The 14,842-nt window shown below is 35.3% G+C and overlaps 1 protein-coding gene across 7 annotated transcripts in view; it reads left to right on the top strand.

Moving 5' to 3' along the window:
• Positions 1 to 14,842, top strand: part of Nrg3 (neuregulin 3) — a 1,024,516-nt gene that overhangs the window by 395,407 nt on the left and 614,267 nt on the right. The gene's annotated exons all lie outside the window — the stretch shown is intronic.

Raw genomic sequence — 14,842 nt, 5'->3', positions numbered from 1 at the left:
TAATTTAAAAGACTATGATATGCATACTATCTCTATACTATATAAATCTATGTACTAGATGTCTTGCGTAACCACAGAGGAAGCATTTCAAGTCTTTAAATCAATAGCCATTTTTATAAAAGTCTTATGATTTTTGTGGATACTCTTAATTAAAAATGAAGTTGGACTGTAGAAAAGCTACAACAATCTTTAAATTTAGAAGAGAGTCTTCCTCTTAATATTGAATCTTATTCCTGAACTACAGTAGTGAGGACAGTTGGCCAAAGAATGAGAACACAGATAACAGTGCAGAACACTACCAGACTGAACGACGGTTTTAGGAAAACACACAAGAAATCCTTGGATTCTGGCATTCACCAATGTATTCTTAATGTTCACAGAGTTATGCCATGTAGAAGGAGTGAATACGATCAATGGAGTCTCATCAGAATAGAAACTTTATTCCTGACAGAGGTCCTATTAATCAGAGTATGGGACAACAAGGTAAAAATTAGAAGAAAGGATTTGAAAACCATGTAACAATAGACTAGTCTATGGTATGTATAAACAGATCTTGGATTGCAGCATTTCAAGTCCACTGAAAAACAGACAAAAGCCATCAGGAAATACTTCTGCAAAGTCTTTTATAAAAGCCACATGGCCATCTATAAACATATCCAATATTATTAGCCAATAAGAAATGTTGATGAAAGCCATCATTAGCTATAATTGACAGGATAGATACATTTATAAAAAAAAAAAAAAAAAGAAAAAGAAAAATGAGAGGACACAGGGACAATATCCAATGCTAATAGTACCAAGAAGACAATATCTCTGAACATTGCTGCTATGGCTACACAATGGAAGCACCAGTTTGGATGCAGCTTTCCAATAGACTTTGAAATGCTGTATAGGCTAGCCATTGCACTTTTAAATATTTCCTCCAGAATTATAGACACATAGTCACACAGGACCTAATAAATTTTTATAGCACTAATGAGCATTTGGAAGTCACTTGGTTGTTCTTCAAGTGACAATAAATAAACACATGGTGAGATACCTAGACTGTGAAATGCCACTCGGGAAAAAAAGAAGGAATTAATGATATATTCAATAATTTTACATATATTTACAGATAATTGTGTTGAACTTTAAAAGCCAATGTAACATTATTAGCTATTTTACACTACTTATGTACCATTCTCGAGAGACTCAAATGTAGACAGACATAAAAACTAGTCACAGGTTTAAAACAATTGAAAATTGGAAGTATCTGATGTGTATGAAAGGGCAGCTTGGATACATTCTACACATTGTGACATCCTGATTATAATATTGTACTACATTTTTACAATGTGTTAATATTGGGATTCCATATTATTCCTTATATCTTTTAAAATAAGTTCAGTTAGAACACAACATGTATATAAATTTTCTTTCTTGACTGTAAAGACCCACCTGGCTTCCCCTTCTCTAAAGAGATAAGGGAACAGCTTTCCCTTGTGGTACGTAGCATTCTCAGCTTCTTTCTCAGTTGGCCGGGCATTGAATTCAATTTGGTTTTGCTAAGTCTCAGAGCTCCATGTTCAGCTGGCAGTCTGAACAGTTGTCAGACACTGCAGAAGTGACATTGTTATAGCTACAATTTGTCAAAAGGCTTGTTTGATATCAGCAATGTTCAAAATGAATTGCTTGGAGGTCATGAACCTTAAGCTTCCCTGGAAAACGAGCCTAGAGAGAAAAATCTCTAAGTGCCTTCTTATTAAGCTTACCACAAAATTGCATTCATGGAATCATGCTTTGATGATCTTAGAAAAAATGTCTTTCCACAGTTTGAGCACTGAACAATTTCACTCGTAGATTGTGCCTTACATGATCAGGTTTTCTGTGGGCTTGGTAATAGGACGCTGAAGCTCAAACAGAGCCATTCTAGCAATGTGTGGGTCATTATGACATGGTTTTCCCAGTTTTAACTTCCTGTTTTTCCTCTGTTCCTCATCCTGCTTCACACATGCATCTGTTAACATTCATGAGTCTTCAGATGCTGCCCAGAGTTTCTGAATACAAACAAATCAATACATCTTGATGTGGTACTGTTAAAGGCTCTTACTGGGTCACAATTACAGACACTTGTCCTGAAAGCACACTGAATGTGCAATCGCCTGTATTTCTGAGATTTCCTAGCCACCCCTCAACTTTGCCTTTATCGAGCTTAGTTTGACCAACTTAAAATACTGCTGCCGCCACCACCAGCAACAACCACAAAACTGTGTCCATTTATTGTCTTTTCTTGGGCCCTCTGATAAATGGCCCAGCTTGAATTTTCTGTTTTACTCTAAATCTTTTACATTCAGCAAGAATACACTCTGCTTCTTCTCTCAAAAAAAGTTAAGCATTCTACTCCCATGCTTTCCCAGAGTTCCAAGGCATTGTTCCAGAAAGAAAGGGGCATGAAGATGCAGGATATGCATTCTCACTTAACTTTAGCCACTGATGGAAACAATTCTTGGAATATGTCACTTTCCACTAAATGTTATTAAGATATAAACCCTTTCTCAAGGTAACTAATCTCTGTATTCTTAGTTAAAAAAAATGATCATAGGTGTATTCAGCAGTTTTGCTGATAAACTGAAAACATAAGTTCTGCCATTTCTTGAGCCATTTCCAGTGAGCAAATGAAACACTGGAATATATTTTATAAAACTAAATGATGTAACTAATAAACTTTCTTGGTTTTAGTTGAGAGGATTAAATCCAGAACTTTGCACAAGATCTGCATGCACTGAGCTGACCCATTTAGCTCCATCCCTGTCTAAACTCATTCAATGATAAAGATGATGATGGTGATTTGTGTGCCCAGTTGTTAGCATATGGATCTATATGTATATATGCTACATCTATATTTAGTTTTGGTATGGGGATAATTTCTCTTGCTTCTCTCTTATAATCCTGATACAAACTTGATGAAACTTTAAAATTCAACACTAATGTGTTCTGGCTTTTAGGATTTAGGTTGCTTCTTTATCATCTGATATTTTATTATTAAACTTAAATTGACATGTCCTCTTTTGAGTGTTCTGTGATTTTTTTTCCTATTCAACTTTCTTTACCTTCTAATTCTAGAAAATTTGTTTTCACAGTGTAAAAATTCTGATGTTTCCTACCCTTGCACATTGTAAATGTTTTACATTGACAGCCCTAGACAGTTCAATAGAGGTCATGGTTTTGTTTCTTCCCATCTGGTTTTCTATCTTGAGTTTTGGCAATATCTGAACATGGTGATTTTATACCAAGTTACTGAGATAAACAGAAAAAGAAGTAGAAACATTCCTAATTCATTTAAAATTCCACACATAAAGAAATTACTCTAAAGTGAAATATTGTTGAAAAATTCAAACATTGATTTATATTATTTATACTCACAAAAAGGGAAAAAGTATTAAGATCAACTTGACTATGACTAATGTTAAATGTGAAACTCTTAAGTCCATAAGACCTGGTCTATTTTGTTTCACTGAGAGCATGATTAGTTCTTCTAATCTTATGGAAGTTGAAATAATACAGTGTTGGCAGTCAATTGTTGAATTCCTACAGCAAAAATAAATCTGAGTATTTTCATTTAAAATTCTTATAGATCTTTATGGAACATAAAAAATGATTGATGATTCTATCATAAGACTGAACGGTTATCCACTGCAGGCTTTAGTCAAGACTGACAGGTGTATTGGATTGAAATTAGCAATCAGCAATGTGTCAAAATCTTTAATTTTGACATCAGCAAAGTCTGCTGTTGTTATCATGGTGAATATTTAATAAAAGAGATACCTTGTATACAGTGAAAGGAGTTGTCCTGCGAATTTCAACAACAAAGTCTTAAAAAAAAAAAAAAACACGTATTTTCTATTCCATGTTCTGGGCATTTGACTGTTGGCATCATTTACCGATGTTGCCAATACAATTCTCTGAAATAGCTCTTTAACAGTTTAGTAACAGTTTTATTTTATTTGCTTAGCATGTATTATATGAAAAATATAGTGTCTAAGTCTTCCTTTTAAAACCTTTGCACCCCCTCATATTTATTATCATATAGACTGAGCTTATCCATGTGTATTTGACCTAAGGCGTTAGTTTGATACTTTGCATCCTTACATGTCCGTTATCCAAACTCTTCTCAGAATCAAAGCAAATGCTTCTTGGTGAAGATCTTCACATTCACTTTTTTTCATTAACTTTATTAACACATATTTATTATATTTCCTATGAAAGTTGCAGGTCTATCCTTTGAGAACATGAAAGTAAACAGGAACAAAGAAAAATAACTCTTACTTTGAGGGTATTTTTAAAAGTTACAGATGGATATAAAATTGCCACAACACATATAATAGTTGTATATACTAACTGTTTCTTTAGGTCACAAATGTGAGACCAGGCTTGCTAGAGAAGATGATTCTGTCACTGTCCTCTAATTGGATAAAAACTACATAACATTAGTGGAAGATGGAAATTCCAGAATTCCAGATAGAGAAAAAATCATGTGAGATTTTATGTTTGAGAGAGCAATGAACAATTATGTCGCTGTTTTTGAGAGAGGAAGACAAAAATGGAGGATGTGGAGTGGTGAGCAGATGGGTGACCATGCATTAAAATTATATCAAAGAGAATGACAAACTGCCAGTGTTTCTGGCAAGGTCGAGAACGTGAGTTGATGTCATAAGTATATTTTTGACAAGGCCATTCTGGCTGCCATTTTAAGACTGGATTACAGGGCTTTGTAGGTGCAGAGACCAATGGGTCTCTAGAGTTGTCAAGATGTAATGCATTCTTAGCTTGGACAGTCATGATGGTTGATGAAAAAAGATAATGTGAGTGATTAAAATACGCCAAGTTCAGGAGGCTTTTAAGTCCCAGGATTGAAAAACGTGGCTATCAGCATCAAAGAAGAAGATGAATGGTGCCATTGCTTAGAATATGCATGTCAACCAGTGGAGTGGTGTACAACATTTTTACACAGTAGGAGCTTTTAAGCCTATCGAATTAGTAAGGAAAATGAAGGGTGACTAAGAGCAAGTCCCCTAGTTCTATATAAAGTTCTATCTATAAGAGAAGGCAAAGGCAGGCAGATTGCTGTGAGTTTGAGGCCAGCCTGGTCTACAAAAGGGAGTTCAGGATAGCCAGGACTTTTACACAGTGATGCCCTGTCTCCAAAAACAAACAAACAAACAAAAACAAAGAAAGAAAATTTAAAAAGGGGAGAAAGAATATCTATCAGACATGTTCAGCCTGAAGCCCATGGGCTAAATGTGACCAAAGATGTTATGAATACAGCCAAATACAAAATCCTATAATTATTAAAAACTAACAAATTACTTTTGTGGATTTTTGTGATTTGGATTTTGTGACTATTAAGTATGAAATCTGTTGACAAGATTGTGTAACAATATCAAGTCTACCCACATACTTGGGCACAAAACATTCTGATTCTAATTTACCAATGTATAAGGCAAATTTCAGTTCAGTTCATTTATTTTTAAGCATATGAAGTTAGAAATAGTAAAACTGTATAGAAAGCATTAAGAAACATGAATTTTCTTCATCTGGAATGACTCTCAAAGTTGTAGAAGGTATCTGCAGTGGTAGTGACAAAATCTATGAAGAGATGGGTCCAAGTACAAGGTCTCAGGTCTTGATATATTTGACCTCAAAATGGACTGTGAAACACCAATCTGTGGGTCTAACCATTTTCACACTTTGTGAGAGTTAAAACAGCTTCCTCTAACACACACTTCATTTATGATACACTTTATAGCCACATTTTCAAACAATGTTTAATTCATCCTTGATTAAATCCTTTAAAATAATCTTTTCTTAATTGTTAGCTAATCATATTAGTTATTTGTTAAACTGACTGAAAGATGATTTATGCCATACCAAATATATTTCTATTTTGAAAACACATATACTATTACATTAATTTGTTGTGTATATTTTTTTCCTCTTTTTTTTTGGAGGTGTTGAATCAAACTATAAAAGAAGACCATTATGAGTTTCTGCAAAAGTTATTATCAACCCTCCAAAAATATTTAGTAATTAATAGTAATGTTCTTTTGTTATTTCTGAATTCTTAATGAATGAGGCATAATGTGGGTTCCTTTCTCCAGGAGGCTAGGCTGAGAATCTGGCCACAGAGTTTTCTTCAGCCTTCTAGAGGCTATCTGCAGAAGACTCTATCCTGAGACCCTGGGCAAAAGTACCTGAAAATATTGAGGAGTAGAAGTTAAATTAAAAGCTACCTTTACTATAGCATTGAGTTGACTTTAAGTAGATTTAAGTAGATTCTGTATTTTCATGTTTATGGGTTCACTGGGCCCATTGAAGCAATCTTGTGTCCAACAGACTGCGTTATCCTCAAGATGGTCATACAGCAGGCTGCTCCAGGTAAGTTAGAGCGTCACCTACTGTCTTGGTAGATCCACCTGTTCATGGAGAAGCCAGGCTTGGTTTTTGTTTTGTTTTTTTTGTTTGTTTGTTTTTGGTTATGGTTTTTTTAGGGGGGGTTATCACTTCCATATTGTTGGACCTAAGACCAACAGAAAAGACAGAAAAGATACTGTTTTCAACAATAAGCCAGTTTTCTAATAAAAACCTTGGAAGATCCCACTAATGTACAATGTACAGCCAATGAGAAAGATAACAAGCTGAGTCTATGAGGACAAAGAGATTGTGCCCCCAAGACCACAAAAACCAAAGTCAACACTGATATACTGAATACGTTTTTCACATAGTTCATATGTGTTTAGTAAACCTGTAAGGTAGTTATGTATGTAAGCTTCATTTTACAGAAGAGAAAACTTTAGTGTCAAAGGGTAACATGTCTCTCTTAGTGTCACAAATACAACAAGTGATGGCCAAGGATTTGACACAGGAATCTTTTTTTTTTTTTATTAATTTATTCTTGTTACATCTCAATGGTTATCCCATCCCTTGTATCCTCCCATTCTTCCCTCCCTCCCATTTTCCCATTATTCCCCTCCCCTATGACTGTTCCTGAGGGGGATTACCTCCCCCTGTATATGCTCATAGGGTATCAAGTCTCTTCTTGGCAACCTGCTGTCCTTCCTCTGAATGCCACCTGGTCTCCCCCTCCAGGGGACATGGTCAAATGTGAGGCACCAGAGTATGTGTGAAAGTCATATCCCACTCTCCACTCAACTGTGGAGAATGTTCTGACCATTGGCTAGATCTGGGTAGGGGTTTAAAGTTTACTGCCTGTATTGTCCTTGGCTGGTGCCTTAGTTTGAGCGGGACCCCTGCACACAGGACTCTTACTCATTGGCAAGTTGGAATTGTTTCCCTCTGACATGAGCTAATTCAAGGGTGTGGTAGAACATGCAGTGAACCAGGACCCCAAATTCAGCGTTCCAGCTGGTCCTTGTGACTGATGTTCTGTTGGAACCCTAACTCTTTAGGTACTATTAGTGATTACAGGATTTGACACGGTGGAGATGCGGTGGGCTGCAATACATCAGATACTCATCAACGCCCTCGGTGGAAAATATTCGCTAAGTACTTTAATGGCCAGAAATTTTAAAACATTAACCACAAGCACCCAAAGAAAGACAAGGAGCCTACAATCCATAATTTAATGTAGTTACACGATAAATTTAGATGTCTTTTACCCATGGCATGCTACCACCACCAATGAAAAATTATTTTATTCACTGCTTGACTTAAACTTTAAGAATTCATTGTTAGAGCTGGGCATGGTGGCACACACCTTTAATCACAGCACTTGAGAGGCAGAGGCAGGCAGATTTCCATGAGTTCGAGGCCAGCGTGGTCTACAAAGTGAGTCCATGACAGCCAGGGTTATTACACAGAAACCCTGTCTCGAAAAACAAACAAACAAAAACAATTCATTGTTAGGGGAAGCATTATGGCAATATCAAGTGTACATGCCTGCATGTGTACTTGCATGTATACAAACAAATTAGCAATTCAGGTACATAAAATTAAGAATGTATACATAAATTTCTAGTTTAGGATTTAACATTTATTGTGTTATTCTTTAGATTTTCCTTTTTTCTTCTTTTAAATTATAATTTATTCACCTTATACCTGGATTATTATGTTATAAATAGCCTATATTCAACATATTTTCTGAAATATTTAAAGGTAAATGGTGTGCTACATTTGGTTTGTTTTAAAATACAAATGTGCTGGACCATGAAAAGAACAGACAAATTAGTTCTATTTATGGAAGCTAAATAACACTGATACAGTGGTTTGTACTATTCTTGTTAAATTATGTTTTCAAATGCCTATAATCAAAAGTTTGGAAAAACATTATGTAAATTACAGACAGTTTTGTATTCTATTTTCAAATGAAAAGGACAAACTCCATATTCTCTTCAGACTCCTGTCACAATATTAATTATTTTCGTTCTCCTATCAAAGAAGATATGATGAGTTGATTCTAGGCATAAATAGACTCTTTGGAAGTTAGGGAATTATGAAATATCTTGTTTTATTTTATTTTATTTTGATTACAACTAAAGCTTGAATGAGGACCGGTGGAGCAGGACAGTCTGCCTACAGGGACATATAACTAAATAAATGCTCTCCTTCAGATGTCTATTATATTTGTAATAGGTATGGTATCAAATACACTTGTTTTACATCGGCACTTGAAGAGAAAAGGCAGACAAGAGTCTGACTTAAAATATTTTAAATACATTTCACTGTTTTGAAAATGTGCATAAAATAGTTCACCTTGTAATTAATTTGAATATGATTGATTTAATCAATATTGATGCTGTGGTTTAACAGTGACATGTAGCACCTGTTGAAATCGAGGTTTGGATATGTCAATCAACCTGACAGTTCTGGGAAAAAAAAACTGATAGAACAAATTCTAGACATGTTTCCCTCCTGATCTGATTCTGACACTATAATTTCCATTTTGATGTCTGATTTGACTCAGTAATTATGTATTATTGCCTTAATTTCCAAGCAGTTAAGGATTTTCAATATATTAAAATATGCTGTGTCTACTTGAAAAAGAAATGGTATACACACATGTATTAGTCATGTATTGTTTAAACAAGCACTGTGGAAGGATTGGTGGGAACTACAATGAACAAATCAAAGGTTTATTGAAAAGATACCTTCCAGATTCTGAAATGAAACTGGTGGCATATAGTATGTAATCGACTCATCCATTCCCAATATAGTCTTGGTTCACTAATTCTAATGTATCCTGAAGAAATAACATAAAATACGCAAGTGCTATTTTGTTATAATTCCTTATGCTTTTAGATATTTACATTGAGTACCTATGTACCTATTAATGATACATAAAATTATATGCATGTGGTGTGTGAGTGTGAAAGTGTATAATTAGTTGCCTATATTCTGAAAAATGGAGCACTTTCATCTGATTGTTAACTTTTTAAACTCATATCTTCTCTTGTGTGTCTGTGATAGGATTATTTATACTGCTGTCATTGTTTTTGCTTTTTTCTCAATTTTTTTGTGTTGCCCAACCATATTTATTAGCTTTTGATAAGTACTTACTTTTAAGTTTGGAAAGATATTCTGGGAAACATAATATGCCTTTATTTGCTTTCATAAGCCCACTGATAAACTGTCTATTAAAATGAATATGCACATCACTCCCTTTGTATTAAGGGTTTAAATTATAATTTTACTTTTTCACTTTTATGTGCATTATTAAAGTTAATGTTTACTTTTTGACTTTTTGTGTTTTTCTGGTTTGTATTTCTTATCTTTCCTTGGTCATTCAGAACTTCAATGTTGTCATTGCATTAAAAGTTATTCTGTACTGGTGGAAAAACTTATATTGTAGTTTAAATGCTAGTTTTGCTAAAATTTATCTGGATTTTACTGGCATCACTTATATAAAGAATAAAATTATCAATCCAAGGGAATGTCTACAGCATGCACATTTGCTTAGGGATCTTAGCATTGAAAGTAATTACAATTAAGTGTCCCATTTCTCAGTTCTATTTTCAACATTTCAAATTATGCACAGTGGTATGTGACTGATGGCTATCATATTGAATAATGTATGTGCAATGGGCATTTCTAAATGCATAGGAAGTTCTTTTAAGTAATGACAATATTAAGTAAATATATATATTATTTACAGATATTTTATATTATTCGATGAAATGTTTGAGGTCTTGTTAACAATTATATTTTGATACATTAGTTCAATTTTTAAATTTTTTTCTCCCTCCATTCATTTATTTAATCCCTTTACATCTCAATTGCAGCCCACTCCTACTTCTCCTCCCATTCTCCCCTCACCTTCCTCCAAGAGAAGAGGAGGCCCCCATTTGGTACCAATCCACACTAGTACCTCAAGTCATAGTAGGACTAAGCACATCCTCTCCCACCAGGGAATGACAAGGAAGCTCAACTAGGGGAAAGTGACCTAGCAGTAGATAACAGAGTCAGAGACAGACCCTCCCCCTATTGTTAAGGGGCCCACATGGTGACCAAGCTGCACATTTGCTACATATGTGTAGAGGATCTAGGTCTGGCCCACGTAAGCTCTTTGGTTGGGCGTTCAGTTTCTGTGACCCCTCATGGGCACAGATTTGATTACTCTGTAGGTCTTCTTGTGTTGTTTTTGACCCCTCCAGCCCTTTGAGTGCCAATTTTCCTCTCCCCATTCCCAACACACATATGGTCTACCAGGATCCTCCATATTGGTGAGGCTGCGAAATATTCAGACTATCCTGTCAGTATTCAGCGTTCATTTTTCTGTACTGTGTTTTATACATCGATGATGAGTATATTTTATGACTTACCTATATTTTTGCGTTTCGTTTTTATTTTTATTTATTATTATTTATTCACAATACACCCCAATTGTTATACCCTTGCTTTTATCTTCCTGGTCCCACCCTCTGTCCCTTTTCTTAATTTCTTAGAACAACGATATAAAGAATTCTAAAGTTTCACACCATAGTTCATCAAAATAACATTAAACTACTGTGAGGTTAATAATAAATCATGCAGGCTAAGTCCAGTTATCCCTAGAGAGCTTCTTGCAAACAAACTGCTGGGAATCAATTTTGCAATGGCAAGGGTTTGAATACGTTTATATATTGAGAAATGTTCTTTATCCGCCATGAGCCTAATGTACTGGGGTTTCGTTTTATCTTTTTCTCTAATCAAGTCAGTCCTTCATGATTTTCCAGGCTGCTTCAGCATATGCTCTGACAGGCACTCTAGGACACAGACATGTTTAATGTAGGCCAGTGTGTCTATGGATAGTGTGTGCATTCTATTAATTGGTGCCACATTATTTTCTGAGGATCAACTCCAATCAGCACTGCATGGAAATACCTGTTTTCCTGTAACTTTTTTTTAAGAAAATGGACGAAAATTATACAGTCCTGATTTCTGTAACAGTTGCAGATTTTCTCCTCATTTTGGTCATTTAATAATCCTATTTCTTTCATTTTCAAGAAGAAATAGAATTAGGCCAAACTTTTATCATTTATAGAGAAAATTATGATGAAATTTCTTTACATGACTTTATATAGTAACATATTAATTATATATAACATATATGTATGAATATGCTTTTAGAGTTTCTTGGCTCTTTTCATATTTGGAAAAGTAGTTTACACTTGACATTTTTTAATTATCTATTTATTTCATAATTCATATACTCTCTCTGATCAGTGTTGCTTTCTGGTGTCTCAGGGGCATTTTACCTATTGATAATATGAACTTTTCTCCATACTAGAGTTTCTGCCACAAAAAAATAATAATAGTTTATTTATTGGAAGAGATGAGTAGTCCTAGCCTGGTTCATCCATCACATACCATATGCATGCATGGGAACATTGCAGCAGCCCTGATATGTATGTAGGAGTTTCCTATGTTGAATCTAATATTTTTAAAGCATCTTTAGGAAATTCTCACTTGTTCTTTGCTCTTTCCTCTGCGATGTTTTCCCTAGGATATTTAAAATACTTTTGTATTTCAATGTATTATTTTTAGTAGAGTTTATGGATTTTGAGTCTTGTTGGTCAAGATTCCCTGGTTTTGCTGTGATTTTTGAAGAAAGTCTATTCCTCCATCCACAATGATATCCTTATTTTCTTATAGACTTCTGCTGGGGGGGGGGAGGTTCTCTGAGCTTCTAGAGGGCCTTGGAGTTCCCAGTTGCAATGATGAATATTTTCCAGGCAAGCTTGAGAGTGTTTCGATTAGATTAATCGAGATGGATCACCCACCTTAACAGTGGACAGCAACATTCCTAACTTGGGGCTGGGACTCAGTTTAACAACTGATTCAGCTTTTATTGATCTGCCTCCTGCCGCTCTTGCTTCCATGATGAGCGGTACACTCAGTGAAGCAAAATCAAGTCTTTCTTTCCACAACTGTTTTTGTAATGTGTGTTTTTCAGAAGGGAGAGTAATGTACCCATCATACATCTTAAGATTTGTGCATTCCAGATCTCCTTGGGATTACCTTTTTGATCTGATTCACATAGAAACTTATCTGATCCAGGTGGCAGATAGAAAATGCATTTAAAACCCTACAAGGACAAATTCTTAGACATTGTTCTTTTGATTGAGGCCTCTGAGGCCTCACTAGGCTGTGTATATTTGATACAGTTCCTCAATGAACCTTTTAATAAACTCAGGATAATACGTGCATCAGATCATGAAGAATGGTTTATAAGGAGTGGGGAGGTCTCTTCTCATTTTAGGATAGCTCACTTTTTATGCTAATTACGGGTGGGCCATCCTGTTTCTTTTAATTTTAAATATAATCTGAATTATGATGTTCCCTTTTTCAAACATCTGAATAAAATACACTAAACTTTAAGTCACTTTACCAAAAATATCTCCTTATTCTTGTGAAATGGTAACCTTATTGAGGGAACCATCTCTCCTACATCTGTCTGCTCTGAATTTTACAAGATGGGATCTCTCATTTGGCTTAATGTGTGCAAAGTAAGGTAAACTGACTACTCAGAAACTACAGAGCTCCCTTGTTCTCCTCATCCCCAGCGCTGGGAATTATAAGTGCACTCTAAGATGTCCAGCTTGCTTACATGGGTTCAGTGGCTCAAACATGTGTCTAGATGCTTGCAAGACAAGTATTTTCTCTCTCCAATTGTTTTTGTATATTTTTATTTTTTTCTGAATTCTGTCAACTTATACATCTATATCTAATACATGTAATCTTCCTGTGAGTTTCAATATTTTAAAATATTTTTTCTTTGTAGTTGAATCACATTTTTATTATTATATTGTGTGTGCTGCATGGGAGTGGATGTTATTTTGGGCACTATTTTCTATATTATTAAGTTCAAAGGAATCCAACAGACTTTTTTCAGTGTGTTAATTACTCAAGAATGCTATTTTCACTCAGCCCTGTTTCTAGGTCTCTGGGCATAATACACATTTGATTCTTTAGCTCTTTCCCCTATGTGGCTACTGCCATGTCTATTTCCTTCCCAGCTTCACCCAACCTTTCAACTTCCTATTCTCTCTCTCTCTCTCTCCCTCCCTCCCTCCCTCCCTCTTTCTCCCTTTCCTCCTTAAAAAGGTATCTAATCCAATTTGTGTTGTTTATATATTATTGGGTGTATCACCTGCTTTTGAGAATCACCAACCACCAGAAGTTATATATTAAAGAAAATTGACTGTCCCCATCATAGAAGCTGTCAAATGCTTCTCAACTCAGGGTGAAACTTTGTGGTCACCACCACGATAGGCTGGTGTTTGTTCTGGTTTGAGCTTGCTTAGGTCTTATTTTTTTTTTTTTTTTTGCTTTCTTTTTTTTTTTTTTATTAATTTATTCTTGTTACATCTCAATGTTTATCCCATCCCTTGTATCCATGGGACAGAGGGGAAGGCATCCTATTGGGACTCTAAATGAGAGACGCATGGGAGAACAGCAAAATAAAAGGATCCAGAGGGTCCTAGAAATCTACAAGTAGAACAATATTATTTTTATTGTCACAACCACTGTAACTTTATACATGCCCTCTTTTGACAGGTAAACAAGGCATTTCTCCTTATAGTCACCAATCACCTCTGTCTCTTACAATCTTTCTTCTCCTCTTTCATGAGGATCTCTGAGCCTTAGGGGAGGGTGTGTCATGTCGATGGCCCATTTTGGATTGAGCACTCCTTAGGCTCTTATTCTCTGCACACTAACAAGCTATAATGCCTGTGTTAATTTCAATCTACTGCAAAAAGTTTCTCAGATGAGGGTTGAGAGAGGCACTGATTTATAGGTAAATCCTTAATTCATTCGGTATCATTTTGACACTATATCTGCTTAACAGAATTGTAGTAGTACATTCTTTCCCAGGGTCTTTGACTTACCTAATCACAGGTTCTTGTCCCTGATAAGGATGTCAAGTGTGTGGTCCATCTCACTGAGTGGGCCTGAAATGCATTCTGAATGTGCTTGGTTACTCTTGTAGGATATATGCCACTATTGCTCCAGTGACATGTATTGCCAGGACAATCTTTACTGTTGCTTGCAGAGTTCATAGCTGCCTAATATTGATAGTGAGTGTTTTCCTCAGGTAGCAGGCTTATAATGTGTGGGGTCTATGATCCAATATATTAATATATTAGTATACTGCATTGTATATGTGAACTATTAAGTGTGAAACTCTGTGGTTTTATTTTTCACATGTGTCTATGTTGTTTACTCTTGAATTTCATAAGTGAATATAGTAAGATATAATCATATCCACCCCCATTTCACCTTTCCAATGATCCTGTACCTCCCTTATCATCTCCTTCTCCAAAATTCATGTCTTCTTGTTGTTGTTTGATAACTCACTAAGTACAAT

This window comes from Acomys russatus, chromosome 3 (genome assembly GCF_903995435.1).
Source record: "Acomys russatus chromosome 3, mAcoRus1.1, whole genome shotgun sequence".
Lineage (NCBI taxonomy): Eukaryota > Metazoa > Chordata > Mammalia > Rodentia > Muridae > Acomys > Acomys russatus.
Note: the sequence above shows the minus strand (reverse complement) of the source record. Positions and strands in the feature narration are given on the sequence as shown.